The sequence below is a fragment of the Bactrocera dorsalis genome, chromosome 3 (assembly GCF_023373825.1).
Source record: "Bactrocera dorsalis isolate Fly_Bdor chromosome 3, ASM2337382v1, whole genome shotgun sequence".
Classification (NCBI taxonomy): domain Eukaryota; kingdom Metazoa; phylum Arthropoda; class Insecta; order Diptera; family Tephritidae; genus Bactrocera; species Bactrocera dorsalis.
Window position 1 is genome coordinate 47282983 of NC_064305.1, and position 14964 is coordinate 47297946.

At 37.6% G+C, this 14964-nt stretch overlaps 1 long non-coding RNA gene across 1 annotated transcript; it reads right to left on the reverse strand.

The window, feature by feature from the left end:
• Nucleotides 1-11821: 11821 nt before the first annotated feature.
• Nucleotides 11822-13334, reverse strand: LOC125777235 (uncharacterized). Its single transcript, XR_007422195.1, has 2 exons — nt 13197-13334; nt 11822-13096 (listed from the first exon to the last, which is right to left on the reverse strand). It is a non-coding gene; the product is annotated as an uncharacterized LOC125777235 (long non-coding RNA).
• Between the last annotated feature and the right edge of the window lie 1630 nt (nt 13335-14964).

Consider the following 14964-nt stretch of genomic DNA (forward strand, 5'->3'; position numbering starts at 1 on the left):
ACAGAATTTGTATCGGTTTTGGGTGTCACGGAAACCAATTTTATCGGTTTTGCTGTCAGAAACAAGACACAGATTTGAAATGTAAGTTAAGAAATCAAGTTTTTTTTGATACGATTTGATTTATCTTTATTTTATAGGAGAAAACATAAGAATAAAATGAAACGAAATGTTTTAATTATTGAGTTTTGGAAAAAAGGCGGATATTTAAAGAGGGAGCCTGCTTTAGAGGCATAAAATAACGATTTTTTGATGTTTTTTGGGGAGGGAAAGAAATAATTGATTAAAGTGAAATTTCTAGGGTTTATAGTTATCACCAAAATAATGTTACTTTATGTTTAAACATATGTTCAAACTTAACTTTTCTTAGTTTGTTTAAGTTTGAATAGAAGATAATTTAATGCCAAAGATAATAAACTTTAGCAAAATTCCATACGTTTAGTTTTTTCAATCCTGCCCGCCAATTAAAAAAAGTCGTAAAAATGAAAAACCGAATCAAAGTTTTCGCTTTCTGACCAAGCGCTCATATTTGTATCTGCCAGACGCTCGGTCACTATTTCCCTTCTAGCTTCGAGAATATTTTAAATTCCCATCTATAACTTTAGGCACATATCCTTAAACAATTTTTAAAGATATGAATTATTTTTTGCTTAACAATTCAATTTTTTGAAGCTTCTAAACCAGGCTCCCCCCCTTAAAGAAGATTTACAAAACGTAACTTAACACCCAAATGCGTCTTTATTCATTCGACAAATATCATATCTTAAAATCTTTCTTTAATTCGGAACTCATTAAAAACTTTAATAGGATTGCTTCCAAATGTATACATTTGCAAGCTTTGTCACATTTGTTCAAATATCATTGAATATGCATACTTATCAGCAAAGCCGAAATACAATTAAAAATAAATATCTATTTTTAAACATACATACATACATACGTATGTACATAAACAACCACATGCATTTAAATGCAATGTGCATCTAAATAATAATAGAAATATATGGGACACAAGTCATAAATTTACAGAAGAGATAACATTAAACACACACGCATAATACAATACTGTATTGTATTGTACAGTTCACAACAACCCCATGTGGTGTGCCGTAAATATACATATGTCTAATTAGATAACTAAAAACTCAAAAATAGTATATAAGATTTACATTTAAAATCAGAATGAATATATTCTCCCTCAATGTAAGAGGTTTCATTTCCCCCCACCAGTGGTAAGGAATGGCAAGTTCTTTTTTGAGGTCAATGTTTGACAACATAAATCAAACAACATTAGTAAACAGCTGGTTCGAATATCCAATCAGATTCTGTGACACCATTGATAATCAGAATTGGTTTGCAATTTGCAGCTAAGCAATTCTGTCTTGGATTCCGCAACACCCCTGAATATTTTTATGGCAACGATTTTTCTAGTCCTCGAAACACTTTTCATAAGCACTGTTTGGGATGACCTTCAGCGAATTTTGTTTCGTCTTTTCGATAGACTTAAGAATAAAAACACTGCCTGGAGCGGCAATTCCACTTTGAGGAAAAATAAAAAATCACACGGAACCAAATCTAGTGAATACGATGGTTGATCGATGTTATTCATTACGTTTTTGCTTTTAAATTCGGTGACAATCGTACTCTTTTTCAAATTCAGCTTTATCACCAGGTTTTAGCATGAACGCTTTTCATACCCAAAATATCCACCAAAATCATTGGAACGGATTCGCGCGAGATGTCAAGCTCTCTAACGCTTGCCTGACGATATTCAAGCACCATATCCTTCACTTTTTTTAATATTTTCATCAGTTGAAGAGGTCGTCCAGAACGAGGTACGTCTTCAACGATATCTCGGTCGTCTTTGAAGGATTTGTACCACTCGTAGGGTTGTGTTTTTGATAAAGCTGCATCACCGAAGTCTTTTTCCAACATTCGCAAAGATTCCGTACACGAAATTTGGTGAGATATAAAAAATTTTAGACAAGTTCTTTGTTCAATATTTTTAACCATTGTAAAAACCGCATCCCACTACTGAAGTGTACTCACTTAAGCAACTGTTGTAAATAACTGGTTGATCGCGCTCATATTTGGCATAGTAATTAAAGACAGTCCTATCAACTTAGCAAAATAAAATTTTTTGAAATATCATTTACCCGGGGAATTTAATTACAATTTTCGGGTGCTGGGTTGATATATTCTTCTTTGGAAACACACTCCTTCTCAGAAAAAGAAGTATTTCTGTAATTGCAGCTATTTCCGTAGGAAGACATTACAGAGGTCTGGTAGACAGAAGACGATTTTGGCATACAGTTTTTCTTTTCTAGTTTGGACACATCCTTATAGGTGCTTATTAGGCCAGGTCGATTTGTATGGGTGGAAAAAAACCAACAAAGCGGCTAGCAAAAACGAAAACTACAGAAAATTCTAAGAAAATTTTGTCAAGAAACCATGGGTCTAAAATTAATTCCCAGTTCGCGCAGAACGACTTTAGAGTTTAAGGTCATACTTATTAAATTGTACTCAAAAATCGATACTTTCATAAGAAGCGATCCGGAAAATTGTGCTTGGTTTCTTCGATTATAACGAAAGTTTGTGCTTCTATGTAATCAGCACACAGATATTCCCATATTTTTTTAAAAAATTCTAAAATTGTGGAAAATACGGTGGATCGAAAATAAAATTTTATTATTGTAATTAAGTTTTCAAAAAATTAGATGTTTTTGTGGTGCAAGTTACAGATATTGGTTTTTTTGCTGATGACTGGGAATCTTTTCTAGTTTTAGTTTTTAGGTTTTAAAGTTTATTTGGATTCCATGCGTGGTGTTGTAGTACGACTTTCTATAGTTACGGCCATGATATCGTCTCTATTGTTTGCAATAGTGCGCCGGGAAACTGTTGTCAGAAGCTGTACACAACGCTCAGTTGCTTGGGTATGACATGGAATCCCTGGTTCAGGAAGCGGCGGATCATCAGACTCAATAAACTGCAACAAGTGTTCGCATGGAATGTTTGCTGAGAATGGAGGCTCAGACAAAACACTGTCATCATCTAGGTCAACCAGATCAAAGTGGTCTGAGCATTCAAAATTTATTGCGTGCTTTTTATCATAAACCCTTAGATTAGTCGCATCACAAATTTTATCACAATAATGTAGTATCTTTTTTATGGCTCTTTCGCGAACATCTTTTCTCTTATAATAATGCATTGCCAGTAAGATATTTTCAGGATGAGCGAAGTATGAATTATTTTGGATTACAGTGTTAACAATTTCTCGCAGCGTTGGTGGTTAGGGTGGGTCGATTCCGGAATTTTTTCGATTCGGTATTTCTAATAGTGCGGAAAAGTTGCCTTAGTACTTCCTGATTCCAATGCAACTTTTTGTTTTGAGATCGGATTGCATCTTCAACCCGAACCTCGGCCTTGAAATTTCGGAAATTCGCCTAAAATCGTGAAATTGTCTACCTAGCACCTGAAATACGCATCTCATGGCAAAATGTATAAAACAAAGGTTATTTGTCACGTCATTTGCTACCGAAATGGTATATCTGATCATGGCCGTAGGACGAACCGTTCCCGAGATACGAGCGAAAAGGCGGCCCGACTTTGACACTTGTTGCCTAGATTTCAGTGTAGAGCGTATAAAACGATCACGAGATTGGGGGCCGATAACTTTAGAAGATGCCTCTGTCACCAGTTTGACGATTCTCTCGACTGCCACGGTGTGAGAGGGGAATTCAATAATTTTCCATACCTCTGGAGTGTCTCCCGACAGCCCTTTTATGAGTTCTTCGTTAGAAACTGAACAAAGAACTGGTGGAACAGTCAAGGTTATAGTCTTCCAGTTAATCATATCGTAATAATTATTTGCTTTGAAATTCAGCTTTGGCACTTTATAACGTTTAACCCTTCCATTTACAGTGTCAGACTCTGCTTCTCTGGCTGCCAGAAGACGGTCAAGGGCCAAATTTCTGACTTCTATCCGTTCGTCAGTCATCATACTAAGGAGAATGTTTTCTGAAAGAGCAAAGAAAGCATTCTGATGAATGGATGAATCGACAACCTTGCGCAGTTTAGCAGGTAAGTATCTCGACCTTTGAATTGCAGCATAGAGATGGCGCGAGCCATCTTTGATTGAACTGTTGAATCTTAGTCAGAACCACAAAGGTGAGTAAACTGTAAGAATGTACTTGACCAAAATCTTTATTTCCTTTGATGGTTTGTCAGTAGAAATGTATAATCTCAGAATTCTATTTGCACAGGTGAGCCAGCGAGATTTGCACATGTTACGTGGATGCATCGACGCTAAATCTGAGGGACATTGGCCGGAAATAACAGCTCCTGATATTTTATAGAGATAAGCTTGGTCTGTGCTAAGTTGGGTCGGATTAATAACCTCAGAAGGTAATTGGCAGTATGGAAAACTTTCAAATTTGACAACAGGCAACTTCTCACAATCAGGGAGCAGTTTACCTATGTCGCCAGAGAATGTATTTGGACTCTTTGAGACACCATCTATGTGTTCGAAAAGAGCACGAAATGGAAGTTCGTTGAAATATAGAAAACAAACAACCCACTGTAATGCCCTACCTATTCTTACTTTTAGTTTCCGAATGATTCCACCTTTCCAACCTGTGTTCGTGTTGGTGCCATCAGCACCGACAACTTCTAGATGTTCCACATCAACTGAATTGTCTTGTAAATGTTGCCATATAGCTTGCGTCTCATCCTCAGCTGACCCGGAAGGAGAGGTGACGTGGCTAAAGTAATGACAACCAGGTTCTGCTATAAGAGAAATATGTTCCTCTTTGACAGTGTCGCGGTAGTACTTTTCACCTTCGCTGACTTGTGTAAGTGTATTGCCTTTGCGGCCGTCAAAATACAGCCCATATACAGAGTCAATACTTTCGGTGTTTTGGAGCTTAACTCCAACACTTTTTTTTTGCCCGACTAATCTTGCATTTGTCAGTGACAAAGCTAGCCTGATCCTCTGTTATCAAACCTGCTTTTTTGGCATCCAGAAAAGCAGATGAAACAATCAAGGCCGCTGCTCTATCACTTACTCCTAATCTTTGGGCAGCTGAAGCAGTGTGTTCTAATACTAGTGTGTTTTGTTTGGTTTTAGAAGATGGAAGAGAAAATTCATCAACAGCATCGTTTTTGGAAGAATCCATGTGCGACGCACCTACAATGTTGTCGTCTGTATGAGAGTCTGGCTGATCTGAATGGTCACGTGTTCTAGCTGATACTTTTCTGGTAAGTGTTGATGTTGAATGACGTTTTGAAAGCTTTTCTTTACGATCATTTTTCTTTGTTTGTTCTTTTTTGTTTCAGGTAGATCGACACTTCCAATGCGCCCAATTCTTCTGGTTCTCTGGTCCAAGAGAAATGGTTGTTCATTGATAGGAACTTTCCTTTCCTTTGGACAAGTGCAAGAAGAAAAATAAATGCACTTACAAGCAGCGATGTCAAATAATTTTCCGGCAGAAGAGACAAAGTCGTCTCTTTTAGAGCTCAAAAATAGTGGGTTCCTTAAAAACATTTGTTTAAGAGTCAGAAATTTCTTATGGTATGTGGTGAGCATTTGTACAACTCTGGTGTGTGAAACTATCGGAATAGATGACTTTTTGAAAGTATTTTCAACCTTTTTTGCAACTATTTCTGTAACCTCTTTACTCCTAGTAACCTCTTTACTCCAATGGTGGTAAATATTGCGTGGACTGTATAAATTTAAAAAACAAGAGACTGCTGTATACAACTGAGTTGTAGAACTTAATGTTAAACTACATCGGTACATAAACTTTCATTATGTAAGTAGCCAAAGTTTTTAAATTCGCTGATGGTGAACTAGTTGTCACGTATAAACGTAAGAGTCTGCTTGCCTTTGTTAGCCATCGATAGTGCACGATTTGTCCCGGTTTTATACTGGCTAAATTTTCGGGGCAGAAACCATAACAAACTACATTTGCCATTCGATACAAGTACTGAACGTCAGTCAAGAGCGTTTTTTCATGAATGGGTGGAGGCATATCTCCCAACGAAATGGCCTCAAAGCCGGGTACAGCCTACAGAAAAATTTTATATAATAATCAAAATATACATGCCAGGCTCTTTAAAACAGTTGTTTGCTTACCGCCATCTGCTCGCATGTTTCGATTTGCTTTGTTATTATCCCACTAGCTGTGCGCGGTCCGCTTGTAGTGGACTTTTGCAATGCGGAGAACAAGTAACGAAGTGGAAGTTCATTAAAGTGTAATAAACAAACAAACCAGTGCAATGGCCTATTCAACATGAGTTCGAATCTCCTTAAAATTAAATTTTCAGAACCTGTGTTTGTTGCTTCTCCATCACAGCAAATACCAATCAGTCTCTCTTGGGACATATTTTTTTCTATAATGAACTCACACAATTACCTCTGTTTTGATTTAGCGTCCTCGGCGTCGACTTTTACGTAACTCAACAATTCGTCAGAGAGTTAGCTTTTCTGCCATCAAAGGAGAAGGCTACCAGATCACAGTCATTGCGTTGCTTTCTTCGGAGAGAATCCCTACATTTCTTTCTTTTACGTGAAACTTTAGATTTGTCCATAGTTATTGGTTACCCATTTTCATCTTTAAAGTCAATATCTTTGAAAAGCGAATGTGGCCAAAAAAGAAGCAACCCTATTACCGATTCCAAACCTATCGCACGCCATAGCGAAATGAGGTATATCGTATTTTGGTATTAATTATTATTTTTTCAACGAACTTGGCTCTCTTGCAGTTGGCATGGCTAACATCACATCTGATTCAACATCTCTATTTGTTGAGCCAGGAAAAAAAGTTGGATCAAGACTAGTTTGCGCCAGTGTTGATTGTTGGTCAACAGCAATCGCCTCGAATTCGGGAATGGTTAGCTTCCGCTTACTGTGCTGATCAATCATAAACTCTTGGAGTTCAATGGGTATTAAACCACAGCAGCAAGGCAATGTTTTTGCGCACTGACATTTTTCAATATATGTAAAACACTTGATCAATTGTTTTCAGAAACGTTGAAGACTTACTTGGTCTACTTTTTTATTTTATTTTATTATGATATTTATTTAGCAATGTTTTCAGTTTTTTCGAGGCAGTTTTTTAATTGATTAACGGAATGTTTAGTTTATTCCAAATTTTTTTGCCACTTGTGTGTTAAGATTACCGTACGATTGCTTTTTTTGTAAACACGTAAAAATAAATAGCAATTTAATACGTCACGATTACTTGGTAGATTTAGATCACTTAAATCTCTTGGCAAGCCAATATTCAGACTGGGAAGAACACAAGACCCAGAGTTCATTGAAATTGTATCAATTTCTGAATTGGTGGAGTCAACTGACATTGCAGACGTATCCATAATAATTTATTAATCAAAACTATTTAAAACTTGAAAAAAATTATTTAGAACACACTATTGTTTATACAACGCAGACCACTTGTGTGGTAAGAGTACCGTACGATTGCTTTTTTTGTTGTTTTTTCTCAGCCACGTGAAAAAACAAATAAGTTACAAAAGCCTGCTATTATTGCATTAATTGCATGGCATGCTGTAATTTTTAAAACTATAGGTTTTTGAGAACAATTTAATAGGTATGACCTCAAAATCTAAAGTCGCTCTGCGCGAACTGGGAATTAATTTTAGACCCATGGTTTCTTGGCAAAACTTTCTTAGAATTTTCTGTAGATTTCGCTTTTGCTAGCCGCTTTATGCGAAAAAAATTCGACACACCTTTCGTAAGCCCAAATGCTCGGTGAAAATGCGATGAATCGATTTTTTGGAGATGTTCAATTCCATTTTCATGAATTTCAATGATGATTTCTGTTGATTTTTGATGAATTCAGGCACAGTTCCGATAGAATTTCCGGTGATCACGGATTTTAATTGGCCCACATGCTGATCATCATTTATGTCCTCACGAACACTTTGAAAACGTTGAAACTATTCGTGCACTCTTCTACGGGATAGGCAATCATCGCCATAAACTTGTTTCAGCATTGAAGCGTTTCGGTAAAAGTTTCACCAATTTAAAAAATAAAATGTAATGTTGGCTCTTTGTTCGAAGCTTATTTTCGCACCGATAACACAAACATAGTGACACTTAAAACGCAATTAATTCCCTTCCAATCAATGAAATGTCATGAAATTCTCACTGAACAATCGATAAAGATTCTAACGCACCAGTCGCCATATAGATGGCGTCACCAGGGGGCGCTAGATTCAAAAAAGTCCTGTTTACTTTGGAACGCACTTTGTATACAGTAACTCACAGCTTTAATGCAGTTATAACTTTTTTGTAAAATGTTCTATATTTCTTAAAGTTTTGCAAAGATGAAAAAACTGAGTATGCAGACATCTTATCTGTTTTGTTTCATTTAATTTTTCAATAAAACATTATAAAAAATTTTCAATTTATTAAGTTTTAAAATAAAAATAGTTTTTGAAAATTCACGTCACAGCTTAAATGAGGCAAGTCAAAAAAAAACAAGTATTCGTAAAAAAAAATAGTACTTAGTAGGGTACTTTTAATTATCAATTACAGCTTGAAGTCTATTTGGAATGGAGTTTTCCAATTTTTTGGCGTATTTCGATCTAGTTTGGTTCCACTCCTCCATTATAGCTTTTTTAAGATCGGATTTGTTCTGGATGTCATGTTTTTTAATCTTTGTCTTCAAAATAGACCACAAATTTTTGATGACGTTGAAATCCGGTGATTGTGCAGGAGTCTCAACAATGTGTTGACATTTATATATTAACCATGTTTGCACTATATGTCACTTGTGCTTACGGTCGTTATCTTGGTAAAAGTCATCTTCAATTTGCAATTTTCTAGCACTTTGAAGCAAACATTCTTGCAGAACTTTTAAATACACATCTGGTCCAAATAAGTTAATCTGAACCTCATCTGCAAAAAGTACAGTCCTCCAAAATGCTGGTGTCTTATTTGAACTTACAAACGGCTTATTACGGGCTATTCTGCCATTTAAATTTGCTTCCCTTAATACTCTTAAGATTGTTTAGGGATGGAAATTCTGGATGGAGCACTTGTTGCTGGATTTTTCTTCACTTGACGGACTAACCTCTTACAATCATTCGCTGTGAAATATTATTTTATTTTTTTATTTACCACACGATTTCATGTGCAAAACGTTCAATAATGTGCTGAGCTGTGGACGAACTCAAACTCACTAGTTCAGCTATGTATTTTACGTTGCGACATTCCCTTTTTAAACTGCTTCAACACCAACTCTTGTTTTCCTAGTAATGTGCGCGGTCCCATGGTTAACAAATGCAAGTTTACGTAAATTTAAATATCGCTTTATATCCAATTCTTTCTACAATTATTCCATTTGTTGCAAATCGCGACGAAAAATAGCGGTACTTTTAAGCTGTGGCATGCTATTGTCCGTATTTTATTGTTTTTTTATTACAATGAAATGACTGGACAGTTTTTGTATTTTTTTGTTGTGGAACTAAATAGAACAAAACAAATAACATATCTGCATACTCAGTTTTTTCGTTTTTGCAAAATTTGAAGAACATTTTACAAAAAAAAATCGATCTGCATCAAATAAACTGTGAGTGACTGTATATACATACACTTATAATTGTGTTTGCCTTTGCTTTTTCTTACTTATTTGAGGCAATCCTGCTTATTTCTTGACCCAGTATATGGGTTTTCTTTTTTTTTTAAGTACGAGGAAGCATTAAAAGCCGAAGTGCAGAACTTTAATCCGCTAAACCTAACCTACTCTCAACTCCAGACTCTCCCACGGGATCATCTGATTAGGTATTACTTAGTGGGAGTGAGTATAACCGGACTTTTTTTTTCTTTTTTTATGTTTGGGGATATTTTGTGTTTTGATAAGTGAAGGTAGGATTACAATCTTTATATCGTCACCTGAAATGCAAATTAACGTAACATTAACAAATTCGAAATTGGTTTTTTCATTGATTACGATTCTTCTTCTTCTTCCTTACTGGCGTAGACACCGCTTACGCGATTAAAGCCGAGTTAGCAACAGCGCGCCAGTCGTTTCTTCTCTTCGCTACGTGGCGCCAATTGGATATTCCAAGCGAAGCCAGGCTCTTCTCCACTTGCTCCTTCCAACGGAGTGGAGGTCTTCCTCTTCCTCTGCTTCACGCGGCGGCTACTGCGTCGAATACTTTCAGAGCTGGAGTGTTTTCATCCATCCGGACAACATGACCTAGCCAGCGTAGCCGCTGTCTTTTAATTCGCTGAACTATGTCGATGTCGTCGTATATCTCGTACAGCTCATCGTTCCATCGAATGCGATATTCGCCGTGGCCAATACGCAAAGGACCATAAATCTTTCGCAGAATCTTTCTCTCGAAAACTCGTAACGTCGACTCATCGGTTGTTGTCATCGTCCAAGACTCTGCATCATATAGCAGGATGGGAATTATGAGCGACTTATAGAGTTTGGATTTTGTTTATCGAGAGAGGACTTTACTTTTCAATTGCCTACTCAGTCCGAAGTAGCACCCGTTGGCAAGAGTAATCCTGCGTTGGATTTCCAGGCTGACATTGTTGGTGGTGTTAATGCTGGTTCCTAAATAGACGAAATTATCTACAACTTCAAAGTTATGACTGTCAACGGTGACATGAGGGCCAAGTCGCGAGTACGACGACTGTTTGTTTGATGACAGGAGATATTTCGTCTTGCACTCGTTCACTGCCAGACCCATTTCTTTTGCTTCCTTGTTCAGTCTGAAGAAAGCAGAACTAACGGCACGGGTATTGAGGCCGATGATATCAATATCATCGGCATACGCCAGCACTGTACAATCTTATAACAGATTGTACCTGTTCGATTAAGTTCTGCAGCTTGAACAATTTTCTCCAGGAGCAGATTGAAGAAGTCGCACGATAGGGAGTCGCTTTGTCTGAAACCTCGTTTGGTATCGAACGGCGCGGAGAGGTCCTTCCCGATCCTGACGAAATTTTGGTGCTGCTCAACGTCAGTTTACACAGCCGTGTCAGTTTTGCGGGGATACCAAATTCAGACATCGCGGCATAAAGGCAACTCCTTTTCGTGCAGTCGAAAGCAGCTTTGAAATCGACGAATAGGTGATGTGTGAGGATTCTCCTTTCACGGGTCTTTTCCAAAATTTGGCGCATGGTGAATATCTGGTCGGTTGTTGGTTTCCCAGGTCTAAAGCCACACTGATAAGGTCCAATCAGTTTGTTGACGGTGGGCTTTAATATTTCACACAATACGCTCGATAGAACCTTATACGCGATGTTGAGGAGGCTTATCCCACGGTAGTTGGCGCAGATTGTGAGGTCTCCTTTTTTATGGATTGGGCATAGCACACTTAAATTCCAATCGTTGGTCATACTTTCGTCCGACCATATTTTGCAAAGAAGCTGATGCATTCTCCTTATCAGTTCTTCGTCGCCGTGTTTGAATAGCTCGGCCGGCAATCCATCGGCCCCCGCCGCTTTGTTGTTCTTCAGGCGGGTAATTGCTATTCGAACTTCTTCGTGTTCGGGCAATGGAACGTCTGCTCCATCGTCATCGATTGGGGAATCGGGCTTGTCTTCTCCTGGCGTTGTACGTTCACTGCCATTCAACAGGCTGGAGAGTGTTCCCTCCATAATTTAAGTATACTCTGGGCATCGGTGACTAGATCACCTTTGGGGGTTCTACAAGAGTCTTGAAACCTTCTGTAAGCCGCCGCATCTTTTCGTAGAATTTTCGAGCATTACCCCTGTCGGCCAGCTTATCAACCTCTTCGTATTCACGCATTTCGGCCTCTTCCTTTTTCTGTCTACAAATGCGTCTCGCTTCCCTCTTCAACTCTTGGTATCTATCCCATCCCGCACGTGTTGTGGTCGATCGTAACGTTGCGATTTAGGCAGCCTGTTTTCTCTCCGCTGCGACACGGCACTCCTCGTCGTACCAGCTGTTCTTTTGCACTTTCCGAAAACCAATGGTTTCGGTTGCAGCTGTCCGTAAGGAGTTTGAAATGCCGTCCCGCAGTTCCCTTATATCGAGATGTTGACGAGTGCTCTCAGAGAGTAGGAGTGCAAGCCGAGTAGAAAATCTTTCGGCTGTCTGTTGTGATTGCAGCTTCTCGACGTCGAACCCAATCACCGTTCAATAATCCTATTCAAAATATCTATAACTTTTTGGAAAATCGTATTCGGAGACAGCGAATTTCATCAAAATAAAGCCAAAAAGCTGGATCATGGACTTAGTGGGTCAAGATATCCGGAAATAATACTAGAAATTGAGTGGGCAGCATACACCGATGTCTAGGGACAATAATAGCAATAAAATGTAGGCCAAAAACCGCTGAAACTAATGTAATTACTTTTGATTTATATAAATAATCATTAGTGTACGTAAACTTTTTTAATATAAATTATGCCCATTTTAAGCTTAAGCATTAATTTTTTTATTTGTGTAAAAAAAAATATTTTGATTTGCTAAATGTAATGTTAAGTATACATCTTTTGAAATGGTTAGAAAAACACCACAAAATATATTCATGTTATAACAGATAAAAGTGACGTAATTTAATAGAACTAGGTGTATGTAAACTTTATTGGTCCACTGTACATTTATGTAAATAAAAAGATTGAATATTTTGTAATCAAGTATCAATTTATTGTCTTATTTAATTTTCTTTTTTTGCTATACCTATGTTCAATTAAGTTTTTATTTAAGGAACGAATCCTAAAATACATTCTAGTTCTAAAAAACAATTCTTTTACTTTCGAGCTACAATTTACAAAATTACTTAAATATAAGTGCTTCTGGACGTAATTTGTACATACACATATGAAAATCAATACCATTTACGTCGTCAAATACTGCTTGCTATGTCTTCTTCTTTCAATTCCGCCGTTTGATTCCATATGTGAACTTTAATATATTTTGCAACATACCCTGCCAACCATCAGCGGGTAAAAAACTAGATAATCAGTGGGTAACATGGGGGTAAACGTGTGGATAAACATATAGAGTGTGTCTTAGGCCGAGTGAATATTTAACCCACTCACGTACGTATACATGTGATCATACAACAAAAAATAACCCGAAAATGTGCGTTGCTGTTAGTGCATAGAGAAAAAATGTGTAGTTGTATTGAAATATTTGTCACAAGCGGGTAGCCGTGGTTGGCTGGGTACTTTTTAGAATTTGGGCACTTACCTGGCCGTTGGTGAAAATGCAGCTAAGTTGTTGCTCCAAATTATTTCTGTGGAGTTCCGCGGTTTTAATGGAAATCCTAAGGAGTTTAATTTCTGCTAACTGCTCGTTTTTGTTCAAAGTTCTAACAACATATTCAGCCTTTGTCTAAAAATTTGATGACCGACTTCTAACTAGTGATGAGCGATATTTCACTACCGGTGATTTTTTCACTGTGATTGAAAAATCGCAAATCGCAACTGCGATCACTTTTTATAAAAAGCAGTTCGAAACTGTGATCGCAGTTCGAACCAGTGAATTGCGATCGCAGTTCGAAACTATGATCGCAGTTCGAACCAGTGATTGCGATCGCAGTTCGAACCTGTGATTTACGATAGCAGTTCGAACCTGTGAATTACGATCACAATAGCAAATAGCAGAAAAGTAACAACTTTTTTCAGGGTAAGTATATATATATATATGCGTATAAGTTAACACCGGTAAACACGTATCCGGTCAACACTCCACTCCCACCGATATCGCTGACGCTGCGTCGGCAGGTTTGAGCGAAGTGTCAACTAGGTAGCGCGTGACAGCAACAACACCGGAAAAGGTAATAGGAGCAAGAGGTAAATTGCCGAATTGCACTTTTGCAAATCACACGGCTAAGCAACTAAGAAGTCAGGTATTTAGGCGTAATCGCCGCAATATTTTAAAAATCAAATTTAGTTGTAATAACTCTACCGGTGAAAACGGCTGCTCTTGCGTAAGCAAGAGAAAAAAATAAAGAACATAAAAAACATAACTAAGTTTTTTATTAATTGGCGCCCAACGTGGGGCCATAGTGCAGTTCTTGTGTTATCCTTATAAAGGACAAATCCTGTGCGTGGCCGTGGTTCGAATCCACCCGACAGTCGCGGAAAAACATTTAACTTAATTAACACTACATAAATAGTGAGAGTTATAAACAATTTTCTATTTTGAAAAATTTTACCCGCAAAATTAAATACTACCTAACAGTCGCGGAAAAACAGTTAACTTAATTAACACTACATAAATAGTGAGAGTTACAAACAATTTTCTATTTTGAAAAATTTTAACTGCAAATTAAACACTACCTATCGTGGGAGAAAGTGTGGAGCCAATGCGCTAAGAAATAAAGCATCCTAATCATCGTAATCCTGTCTTCCTGCTGCTGGATCACAACCCCAGGAATCATCGTGCTGCTGCCTTATCATACCTTATTTAGTGACATAGCTTATCGAGATATGGAAAAATTCATGTGAGTAGAGTAATTTAGCAGCTAACTTTGTTTAAAAAAAAAAATAAATAATAAAAAAACACAATTTTTTTTTTACTATCCTTAAGTAATAAATTAAATTCGTAAAGGTGGGTAAAGGTTAGAAAGGGAAATCCCTGTATCTACTTAACACTTGACTGACTTAGGAAAAATTAAAAATGGACGCACAAACTCTAGAAGCTCTCCTTAATACTGCCATTCGTGCTGCGACCGAGCATTCCCGGCGGGAATTTCAGTCTCGGGTTGACGAACTGACAAACAGGTTAGCACGAATCGAAACACCAGTTCGTGTTACCCAATACGAACCGGTGACTATTCAACCAGGATTATCATGTGACGAGTCCTTGGACCTTGTAAAAACCTTACCGGAGTTCAAAGGCGACGCGACCCGTTATGTGTCTTGGAGACAAGCAGCTCATACTGCTTATAAGGTGTTCGAAGCCTATCAGGGGAGCTCAAGGCACTACCAAGCGGTAGGCATAATACGAAATA